Source organism: Oryctolagus cuniculus, chromosome 5, assembly GCF_964237555.1.
Source record: "Oryctolagus cuniculus chromosome 5, mOryCun1.1, whole genome shotgun sequence".
In the NCBI taxonomy this organism is placed as follows: domain Eukaryota; kingdom Metazoa; phylum Chordata; class Mammalia; order Lagomorpha; family Leporidae; genus Oryctolagus; species Oryctolagus cuniculus.
In genome coordinates, this window is record NC_091436.1 from 108,874,251 (window position 1) to 108,886,566 (window position 12,316).

General features: G+C 37.7%; 1 protein-coding gene across 1 annotated transcript in view; it reads left to right on the forward strand.

Annotated features, from left to right (window-relative positions):
- The window catches only part of EYS (eyes shut homolog), a 1,404,981-nt gene that overhangs the window by 1,266,802 nt on the left and 125,863 nt on the right, over positions 1-12,316 (forward strand). The window lies entirely within an intron of this gene.

Here is a 12,316-nt window from a genome sequence, read left to right on the forward strand (position 1 = left end):
AATTTTGGCCATTGTGAACAGTGCAGCTATGAACATCATAGTTCAGGTATCTTTTTGATACATTGTGTTCAAGTCTTTTGGGTATATACCCAGTAGTAAGATTGCTGGATCACATGGCAAGTCTGTTTCTAGTTTTTTAAGAAATCTCCACACTGTTTTCCACAGTGACTATAACAATTTACATTCCCACAGTGTATAAGTGTTCCTCTTTGTCCACAGCCTCACCAGCATTTGTTATTCTCTGTGTTTTGGATTTTAGTCATTCTGACGGGGGTGAGGTGATATCTCATTGTGGTTGTGATTTGCATTTCTCTGATGGCTAGTGATGTTGAGCAGTTTTTCATATATTCATTGGCCATTTGTATTTCTTTTGAGATACTATTAAGTCCTTTGCCCATTTCTCAACTGCATTGTTTTCTTGTTGAATTTTTAAGTTGCTGATATATTTGGGATATTAATCCTTTGTCACATAGGTGTTTTGCAAATATCTTTTTCCCACTGTGTTGGATGTCTCTTCACTCCTCTGATCATTTCCTTTGCTGTGCAAAAGCTTCTGGGTTTGATATAGTCCTATTTGTTTAGTTTTGCTTTTGTTGCCTGTGCTTTGGAGGTCTTATCCAAGAAGTTGTCCCTTACACCAATGTCTTACAGCATTTCTCCTACATATTCTTCCAGCAACTTCATAATCCCATGGCTTAAATTTAAATCTCTTGTCTATCTTGAGTTGATTTTTGTATATGGTGAGGGTATAGGTCTAATTTCATTCTTCTACATATAAAAATCCAGTTTTGTCAACATCATTTGCTGGAGAGAGTATTCTTACTTCACCATAGGGTCTGAGCACTTTTTTCAAAGAAAATCAGTTGATTGTATTGGATTAATTTCTGGCTCTATCCCATTGATCCATGTGTCTTTTTTATCCGAGTACCATGCTATTTTAATTTCGACTGCTTTGTAGTATGCTTTGAAGTCACATGTTGGCCAGCGCTGCAGCTCACTAAGCTAATCCTCCGCCTTGCAGCGCTGGCACACAGGGTTCTAGTCCCGGTCGGGGCGCCGGATTCTGTCCTGGTTGCCCCTCTTCCAGGCCAGCTCTCTGCTGTAGCCCGGGAGTGAAGTGGAGGATGGCCCAAGTACTTGGGCCCTGCACCCCGTGGGAGACCAGGAGAAGTACCTGGCTCCTGCCATTGGATCAGTGCGGTGCGCCGGCCGCAGCGCGCCGGCCACGGCGTCCATTGGAGGGTGAACCAATGGCAAAAGGAAGACCTTTCTCTCTGTCTCTCTCTCTCTCACTGTCCACTCTACCTGTCAAAAAAATAAAAAAAAAAAAAAGAAGAATGTTATGAAGTCACATGTTGTGATGCCTCCAGCCTTATTTTTCTTGTTCAGGATCACTTTGACTATTCTGGGTCTTTGTGATTCCATATGAATTTTAGGATTACTTTTTCTAGTCTGTAAAAAAATGTCATTGGTATTTTGATAGGGATTGCATTGAATCTGTAGATTGCTTTAGGTAGCATAGACATTTTAATGATATTGATTCTTCCTATCCATGAGCACGGAATATTTTTTTGTTTCCTTGATGATTTCTTTCATCAATATTTGATGATTTTCATTGTAGAGATCTTTCACTTCTTTGGTTAAATTTATTCATAAATATTTTATTTTTTGATGGCTATTGTAAATGAGATTTTTTTCTTGATTTCTCTTTATGTGAGTTCATCTTTAGCATACAAAAAGCTACTATTATTGTATGTTTATTTTGTAACCTGCAACTTTACTGAGAGGGTTTATCAATTCTAACAACTTTTTGCCCCAAAACTCACCGTTGCAAGATGTAGCAGATCTGTCATTTGCCCCACATATCCAACCAATTTTCTTTTCATTTTCTTTAAAAGGCAGAGAGAGAGAGAGAGAGAGAGAGAGAGAGATCTTCATCCACTAATTCATTTCCTAAATACTCCTCACAGCCAGAGCTGGGCCAGACCAAAGCCAGGAGTCAGGAACTCAATCTGGTTCTCCCACCTAAGTGGCAGAGATCACAGTAACTTGAGCCATCACTACTACCACCTAGGGTGCACATTAGCAGGAAGTTGAATTTGGAAGCAGAGCCAGATCTTGAACCTAGGCACTGCATATGGGATACAGGAGTCCAAATGGCACCTTCACCTGATACACCAAGCACCCACCCCTATGCAACCAATATTTGTGAGTAATTACTGAAAATTGCTAGGGGCTAGCAATATTATACCACATACAGAAATGGTCTAAGATATGTAACATTTATATTACATATTTATGTGCCATAGTATCATATAGAGGAATGATTCTTCAATTTATACCATATAAAGCTATTAATTTAAAAAGTGTCCCCTTATGACATTTTATCATTATCAATATTACTCATACAGCTTGTAGTTGTCTATTCTATATAAGACATGAGTCCAGTCAGTATTGTAACAGGAGAATATCTACACTTAGGTGTTACTGTTTAGTAATATGGGTTTCTGACCTGCATAGTGGTTGTTACTACTAAAATTTCCATTCCATATGCTGCCTTTATCTTCCTTGAGTTAAGCAAGGCACAAAAGGCAGTTCATATAATGGCTTGAAATGTAAGCCAACCTGTAATTTATTGTATGTTCACATAAAAAGGCATGGAAACGTCATTCCCCAATCTGATGATTATATTTGCTTAGTCTCCCAAAGCTGAAGATTGGTTTTGCCAAACTTTGTTCTCCTTGAACTTTTTTGGACAAGTTAACTTGTCAAATATTAATTTAAAAGTGTCCATCTTAACTGTGTTTTTAACCTAATCTAACCCTGTTTTAATGCTTGTGCTGTCATATTTGGCATTTTCTTCATTATCTTCTCCTACCCTTCTCCCCTATAATCTGTCTTTTGATTTGCTTCTTCTAGAAACCACAAACAGACTATCTTAAAAAGTTCATGTAAATGGAACTAAATTAATTTTTGGTACCAAATACATGTAAATCCATACATACATGGATATACTCATTTATATTCTCACCAGCAGTACTCAAGAGTTCACCTTTCTCCATCTCCTCACCAATATTTATTTTTGTCCTTTTTATTACAGCTATTTAACAGGGATGAGATGACAGCTCACTGTGGTTTTGATTTCCATATCCCTGGTTATTAGCGACGTTGAGTTCTTTTCATATATTTATTGGCCCTTTGTATATCTTATTCTGAGAAATGTCTATTCAGATCATTTGTCTATTCTTAAATTGGATTATTTGGTTCTATATTATTTTATTTAAGTTCTTTATATATTCAGGATGCTAATCCTTGTCAGTTGAATAGCTTACAAATATTTTTTCTCATGCAGACTGACACTTCACTCAATTGCTATCTTGGTTGTTCAGATGCTTTTGTTGCCAGTGATTTGGGGATCTTTTTTTAAAAAAGCCTATAACAATATATGGAAGTGTTTATTTTGTGTTCTCTTCTAATAGTTCCATAGTCTCAGGTTTTTCATTTAAGTCTTTGATTCATTTTGAATTGACTTTTGTATTCAGTGAAAGAAATTTCATTCTTCTTCATAGGGATATCCAGTTTTCTTCGCATCATTTATTGAAGACACTGTTCTTTTTCCAGGTCATTCTTTTAAGTCTTTAACATTTCCAGAACATTGTAAGAATTAATCTTACTGCAGTTCACTGGTAACAATTATCCTACTTTTTTTTTTTTTACTTAAATATGATCTCTTTTAGAACTGGAGCCAGTTCTTTATTTATTTTAATAATGACTATCACATAAAGATACTTAATAGTTTTTGAAAAAAACAAACACAAAAATTTATGGTCCTCATTACAATAAAACTTATTAAAGGGGAAGGTATACATACTTAAAATCTTGTTAATTAACAGTACTAAACCAGAGGTCACCATGTCTGGTATACACAGCATCTATCAAAGTAACATATATCTGGAACCAAAAAGAAAAAATGTCACTGAATGAAAAGAAGTATGTAAGTGATAGAAAAGACGAAGTTCAGAAAATAGAAAGCTCATCCAGCTACAACAGTCAAGGAGTATATTCCCTTAATGTGTTTCTCATCGTTCCCTTCCATTTAGAACAGTCTTCCACAATTAGTGACACAGCAGCCAGTTCTCAGTTCCATTCCTTCCAGTCCAAGACCCAGTTCATCTCCAGTCCAACAGTCTGTGTAAGCAGCCAGTTCATTCTATCTGAGATCCATCATCCCATTCATTCCACCTTCATAGTTTTCTCTTGGCTGGAATGCCTTCCCAGTCCTCGTCACCCCTCCCATTCTACCCATGCGTGCTGTTCCTTCTAATGAAGTCAAGAATACTTGTATTCCACCAAAGAATAATATGAAAAGCCTGATATCTAACTATATACTACTTTGTAACTCATAGTCACTACTTCAGATAATATGAAGTAACATTTTCATAAAGGAAAAATGCTAAATTGCAGCAATTTGATAACCTTGTCCCTCAGCAAGATTAACCTTAAATTTCTTTAGGACAATCCACAACTTCAATTTCTTCTGTATCCCCAACTTCATCATTCACATGCTGAGTACTATGTGAGAAATCAATAATTACCTGTTTATTGACTCTTCTACTAACTGAAAGACCCTCTGTAGACAGAGGCTATCCTGGTTCATTAATAATGCTGTATAGGCATAGATTGATCTGGATTGTAGTGGAGAAGTTAGAATCTAAATGAAGGGGAAAGGGAGACATGTATCACTTTTCACCCTAATGAAAAGTAAGTTAAAATATAGCTGTAGACTATATTAAAAATGTTTAGTGCAGTGATAAAATTTTCCAGAAAAAAAATATGACTTCCTGAAAATTTGATTAATGTGCCTAAGTGCACATGAATGTGCATAGTTCTCTGTCACTCACCAGCCTGCTGGTCTTCTGTGCTGTGGTGATTGTGAAAGGTTGCCTCATATTTCATGCCAAATAATTTCTTGTTTGCTTCAAGTCCTTAGTTATTAACTATAACAAAAATAAGGGTACATAGATATAGTTTGATGCTTTTTCTGTAGGAGGAAATTAAATAAATGTCATCTACAGTACAGAAAAAAGAAAAATGAAGTCAGGGGGAGTGTCACAAAAAGCAATCAGCTCAGCCTGTTCTTTAGAGCCTTGGTACAGATCTGGCAGAAGGCAGATGCCTGAGGGATGAGAGAGCAGGCTGTAGCAAATTCCTAAGCAGAACACTTCTCTCTGTTCCACAGCACTGAGGCATTTGATAAACATAATTGACAGTGTATGCACATATTCAGTTTTTTCACATCTCACAAAATGTTCATTTCTTCTGTAATCACATCAGAATAAGTAGAAATTTTGAGAATGTTTTTCCTAACAACCTCAAAGTATCAAATCATACTGCTTCTAAAATTAAATATCCTGGACTGTAATATCAGAGTTGTTCAAGTTATTAAATAATTTGAATGTTTTAAGCTTGTTAAGAAAAGGGTTGGCCACTGCCTGCAATGCCAGCATCCCATATGGGCACCAGCTGGAGTCCCAGCTGCTCCGCTTCTGATCTAGCTCCCTGCTAATGTACCTGGGAAAGCAGCGGAGGATGGATCAGGTTTTAGGCCCCTGCCCCCATACGGGAGACCCAGATGAGGCTCCTAGCTCCTGGCTGTGCAGGCCACCTGGGGAGTGAACGAACAATTGCAAGATTCTCTCTTTCTCTCTCTCTCTTTGCCTCTCCCTCTCTATGTGTAACTTTGCCTTTTTAATAAATAAATAAATCTTTTTAAAAAAAAGTTAAGAGAGAAATTAAAGTCATTCACTTTACTGATACATGAAAATTGTTACATTCAACCAATGGTTAATATATATGAATGTGGAAAATGGGCCCTCATCTTTTCTCAAGTCTATATGTAGGAAGAATATGCATGCAAGCTTTCAGGGGATAATACTGCATCATAGAGGAACAACCAAGGATGGAAAAGAGGAGGAGCCAAGTGTAAATCAATCAAGCTCTTTCTTTTTTTAAGATGTATTTATTTGTTTGAATGGCAAAAAGAAAAGGAGAGAGATATGAGAGATCCTCCAGCTGCTGGTTCATACCCCAAATGTCTGCAACAGTCATGATAGGCCAGGCTGAAGCCAGGAACCAGAAAATCCACCCAGGTCTCCCATGTAGGGGCAGGAACTCAAGTACTTGAGCCATCATCTGCTTCCAGGTATATCAGCAGGGAGCTGAATCAGAAGCAGAGTAGCCAGGAAATGAACCAGCACTATGAAATGGGAGGCAGAGATCATAAGCAGCAGTTTAACTCACAGTACCACACACAGTGCCTACACATAATCCACTTACTACCCATGTTTTTTCTACACTTCCAGAAAGCACATGTGGTTTCATCTTGTAGAATTAAATTTTTCCCACACACTGGTGCTTACTTTCATTATGTCAATAGAGAATCAGACCTGTCACTTTTTCTAATCTCAGCTCCTTTTGCCCTAAAGATAAAATTATATGGACCATATGTAGCCCCAAGAAATTCATTTTATCACATTGTTACATGCTCTGAGCATGGTAATAGTTTTGCATGATTCTAATACTTTAAAAAGCCTATAATATTCATAGTTTAACGGATAACAGAACAGAAAGCTATAAGTTTGTCACCACGCTCAGAAACTTGACAGATCTTAGGAAACACAGAGAATATATGCCCCTTAAGAGTTAATCCAACCTTTCTCTGTCTCTCTCACTGCTAACTCATCTGTCAAATAAAAAAAAATTTAAAAAAAGAGTTAATCCAAAATCTCCAGTCATCATAATTTTACTTCAACACATCCAAAAGGAGAGGCTGTCACTGAATATGGGATAAAAATGGCTGTGGTATCTAGAATCAGATATCACTCAACGCATATAATGAAGAGCCATTCACTAAGCAGTATTCATTTGGTGGGACAGCCACCACTTCATCTTCATGGCTCCTTTTCCATCCTTGCCAGAAAAGGAAAAAGAGTGAGAGAGAAAAAAATTATCACCTAGAAATTCAGAATCTGTTTGTAAAGGCCTCTTAAAACATTATGTTATTGTTGGCTATAATCCTATGAGGTGTTAAAGGAAGTCAGTAGCCAGAAGTTAAATTAGCAAGGAAGTCGAGATAAAGCACTCATCTTTATGCAACTGGGGACTTCATTTAACTCTACAAAAATATATTACACAGTTAGAGGGATAAATTAGATTTAATGCATGATAATAGTTTATCCTATTGAAATAATAGCTTAAAGAAAAATAACAAAGCCCACGCATTCTCCTTCTACTATTAAATCTTTCCTTCTCTAAGTTAAATACTTCAGAAAATTTTGCTTTTTTCCTATTGGTATTAGAAGATGAGATGAATGAATTTCCATGCTTCTATAATGATTTTAAATGTCAACAATATTAATCTTTGAATTAGCAGAGTATGCTGAAATATACATGGATTTCACAGTATTGTCTATATCAGTGTTTTAGACTCCCAGTATACCTCCTCAGACCAAACCAATGAACAGTTTTCCAAACCCCTCTGAACCCTGATACAATGCACCTGAAAGGAAGAGCTGCCTCTTCCCCTGCCTGTGGTTGTAGTTTCTGGGGTATCCTTCCAAGCAGACCAAATGATTCACAGCATGAAATGATTGACCACAATCAATGAGAGAAACTGAACTGGTGTCCTTAGAAACTTTCTCTAATATACAGATTTATGTTAATTCTTTTTCATGAGTCTTGCACTTCCTTTCAAATGTTTCATTAATGAATCCATGGCTCAACCCATGAGCTACCCTTGTTCAGTCCTGTCTACAAGGTAGATCTAATTAGACTATATCCACTTACTGTAACCTCATTTGTGTATTGCAGCCCCCCATGAGAATTTTGTTTAGCCCCCCATAAGAATTTTGTTTTGATTATCATAAAGTGGGCTGGTTGTTGCATGATTCTACTGATCTTTTCCTGTTATTATTTTGGGTCGAGCTAACCTGTGCAATTTCTCTGGCACTTACTCTCTGAAACTCTTGATACCTTTCTACTTCTTAAATGAGTGTAACAGATTTTCCTTTCTTGTTCATATATGCCAATTAAATCACAGGCAGTACTGGAAAGGTTCAGGCTGGATTAAAAACTATGAATGTAAGTAGTAAAACACTTAGGCTAGAAAACAAACCAAAAATTAATTTAAATTAAATCCTGTTAACACTTTTGAGTAGTTTATGGAACACAATGTCATTAGTTTAGTTGTAATCATATGCTTGTGAAACAAATGTTTTGGTTTGATTTATCTTCCTTTCAAAGGTTTTATATATTTAGGATCTATTACTATCACCACCACCCATCCCTGCTACATCTCACAGCTTAGAAATGTCTGACAGCAATTCTTTCAGGCTCTTTGCTCTTTTCTTCCAAAATATCCATGGCAGTATCTTTTATCCTTTTTCTATTCTTTTGTCATAACTTCCATCTCTTACAATCCGTCATCCCTTTCTTCTGATGAAACCCTTGCTTCCTTTGAGGAATCACTGTTTTCATCAAGTATGAGCTCAGATGCTGAGCTCAGATCTTCTTCCCCCATGAGATTTCCTCTAAGCAATACTACGAATTGTCATAATGCTAAGCATGGCTCGCACAAGCTCTTTGAAGCTTCTGCTTAATAGTATTTGTGGAATTGAGTTATGACTTTCTTTTCTAGTCAAAGAGGTATATTTTTTCTCTGCATTCTAAAGGATTTTTATTATCTTCTCAGATCTTGTTATTCTTAACTACTATTCATGTAGAGTTAGCCTTTATTGTTTCCTTCCTCCCCTTTTTAGTACTTGCACAACATAATCTCTCTAAATCCTTCCTTCTTAGTACCAGCTCTGAAATAATATCCAACAAGTATCCTTCACCTTGTCTGAAAATCTCCCTAAGCCTGGTTTCATTAAAATTCACTGTCAATTCTGCATACAAATGAGCATAGATCTGATTCTTTTCATGAAAAAAAAACTTGTAGTATGTCAATCACTGAACACCTCTATGCAATAATATAAATGTAGAATACAACCTGCTGCTTTGTGAATTAAAAAATGTAATAATACTAATTGTCCACATATTTCCCAAAGTTGTTGATATGCTACATCCTAATAGAACAGTGACTTTGAAAATGAAATTGTTCTAAAGCTTCTATTGGTTATTCCAATATGACATTGTTTATGTTATTATGTGCTGTTAACCCAAAAGATTCTCATTACAAGAATAACAGGAAAGTGACATAAGTCATATAAATGGATGCTAATAAACCATGGCCTCAAGTTATTTCATTTAATCTCCAGGCTTGACTCTCCAAATTTATTTAGTTGGATCAAAATGGTGCATCAACGTAGTCAGGACTATGCCTTTAAAGAAAAACTTTGCTGCTGTCTCTGACCCCAAAGGTTAACTAGAAGCAGATGTGTGCTCTAGCATGGGATCAGAAGTATCTGCTTCTAAGATTTTGTATTAATGAAGCAGGGAAGAGAAATGAGATGCATAAAGCTAAGATCAGCCCATAGTCTGGAGAAACTAAGAATGCATTTATTTAATACTTCCTGCGTGCTGAGTCTATCCTTTGCTGATATTTCCACATAAACTCTCAATTGTTAAATCAACAACAGGAGTCACTGTGCACTTACTCCCCATGTAGGACCTCTGTCCTTAATGTGTTGTACATTGTGATTTAATGCTATAACTAGTACTCAAACAGTACTTTACACTTTGTGTTTCTGTGTGGGTGCAAACTGTTGAAATCTTTACTTAGTATATATTAAATTGATCTTCTGTATATAAAGATAATTGAAAATGAATCTTGATGTGAATGGGATGGGAGAGAGAGTGGGAGATGGGAGGGTTGAAGGTAGGAAAGAGGTTATGGGGGAGGGGAAGCCACTGTAATCCAAAAGCTATATTTTGGAAATTTATATTTATTAAATAAAAGTTAAAAATGACCAAAAGGGGAAAAAAGAAAAATCTTAAATGGTATAATTATACTCCTTATTCAACAACAAAAAAAGGAGAATTGGTGGGGTGTAGGAGGATACAAGCCCAGTCTGACACTTGCATATATTTCTGTGCTGGAAGAACTATGGTCAAGGGCACAGCTCTGATATCACCCTGCCTTCAGACGCTGACTCCACCATCTAGCAGTTATGTGAGCTTCAGAGGTCAGTGTGTATATCAGCACCATCCCAAAAGCCATGAGACACGCAGATCTCTTGTCCTTCCAGGTTTAGGTATCTCATCCACTTACAAAGCGCCCAGCAGCCTCAGATGCTCAGGTTAATCTGGTTTCCATTTTGCTCTTTTTTCCTGGTTTGCCTTATGAGGGAACCAAAGGGCACCCCTCAGAGACAGCTACATAACTTGCAAGGCCAACTGCAAGATGAAAATGTAGTCTTTCTTGTAAAAAAGCAGGCAGTAAATGCCACTAAAGGTTCTAAGACATAAATAAAGCATTTGCTTTCTTCAGTGGTTATAATATCTTTTATTTGCTGTTTATGTCACTCTTCAGTTAGGAAAAATTCAAATACTGAATTAATAGTGAAAATTTTAGAATTCATTTTATATTGTGCAATGTTAGTCCAAAATGCAAACATAAGCATGATTAAGGCATAGTAACTTACCAAAATTACATGATTTGTATTTCATAGCTCATACGTGCATGTATATGTACACATCTCTCTTACCAGTACAGTGGTCAATGGTAACAGTACACAGTCAAGTGAACCGTCCTTATTGCACCTTTTTGATGTATGCACATTCTTTCAGCACTCTCCACCTTCAGTTTATTGATGAATAAAGAGGGCAAGGCCGATAAGGAGTCATGGGATTTCCTTTCTCTTTCCTCTTGTCATCGTTTTCATCCTAAGTAATTAGAGTAAGAGAGTTATGAAAGCATTCCTTGACTGTTCACGTTTCTTAGATCATTACTGCCTTGTTTCTGCATTTGAAGTAAGTTCTGCTCATTAGACACAACGTGTTTACCTTGTACTCATTTTGAGTCCCACCAAATTCAGTATTGTGGGTATGTTCTCATGGGACGTCACAAATTCTGCCTGCAGATAGGGTGGCAAGACAACAAACACGCATCCTGTGCATAGGTATTGCCTCTGTTCTCACTCATGTTCCTTGCTCTTGGACTTCACCTTTAAAAGACAGTTCAAAGATTATAGTTTTAAGAATTTCAAGACAGTGACAATAGAGCTCTAACTCAAGCATGGGGTCACTGTGAATTTGAAACCCCATGTGACAGAATAGGCCAAATGTCCTGACCCTCCTGCAGTCACTACTATCATTCAGCTTCATTTAAAAACAGCTGTGGGGTGGTGGGGGGTGCTGCGCTGTGGCACAGAGGGTAAAGCCACTGCTTACAGTGCCAGCATCCCATATGGGCGTCAGTTCGAGTCCCAACTGCTCCACTTCTGATCCAGCGCTCTGCTATGGCCTGGGAAAGCAGTAGAAGATGGCCCAAGTCCTTGTGCCCCTGCACGCACATGGGAGACCCAGAAGAAGCTCCTGGCTCCTGGCTTCAGATTGGCCCAGTGCTGGCTGGCCATTGCAGGCATTTGGGGAGTGAACCAGCAGATGTAAGACCAACCTCTCTCTCTCTCTCTCTCTCTCTCTCTCTCTCTCTCTCTGCCCCTCTGTAACTCTGCCTTTAAAATAAATTAAATAAATGAATAAATATCTTTAAAAAAACAGCTGGGGAGCCTGTTTAAAAATATTTCAAGGATTCAGTGTGTCAAAGACTTTCATATAAATTGTATAAAATTTTATCTAGAATCTGAGTTTTTGACACACTTCCTGAATGATTGTGATGAGCTTCCAGGTTTAGCAAATGGCATTCTGAGACAATTCTGAGCCCCTAAAATACCGTTCTCCTTCCCGGTCCCAATCTTGGTAGCCAACTGCTTCTCTTTCTTTTACCCACTCCATCACCCACCACCAGGGTTGACTGACACTGAGGGGAGACCTATAGTGGAAGGAAGGGAAGCAGCCTGGTGGGCCCACGCCATGGAAATATGATATTTTCACCTGCTTGATGGTCTGATAGGCTCCCTGATTCTCCTTATCCTCCCTCTATTAGTGCATCCCCTCTCCTATGCTCTGGCACTCATCTGCAAGCTGGGGTGCCTATAAGCTTAAGTCAGCCTCTTTCCCCAGATTGCTCTTTTTCTAGGCTCCTTACCCCAATGACTGACCCATACCACCTGGTTCCTGAAGATAGCTTGTTTGAAAGCACCTTCAACTCTTCCCTCTTCTTCAACTTTTCATCCAAATTGGTCTATTCGTTCAA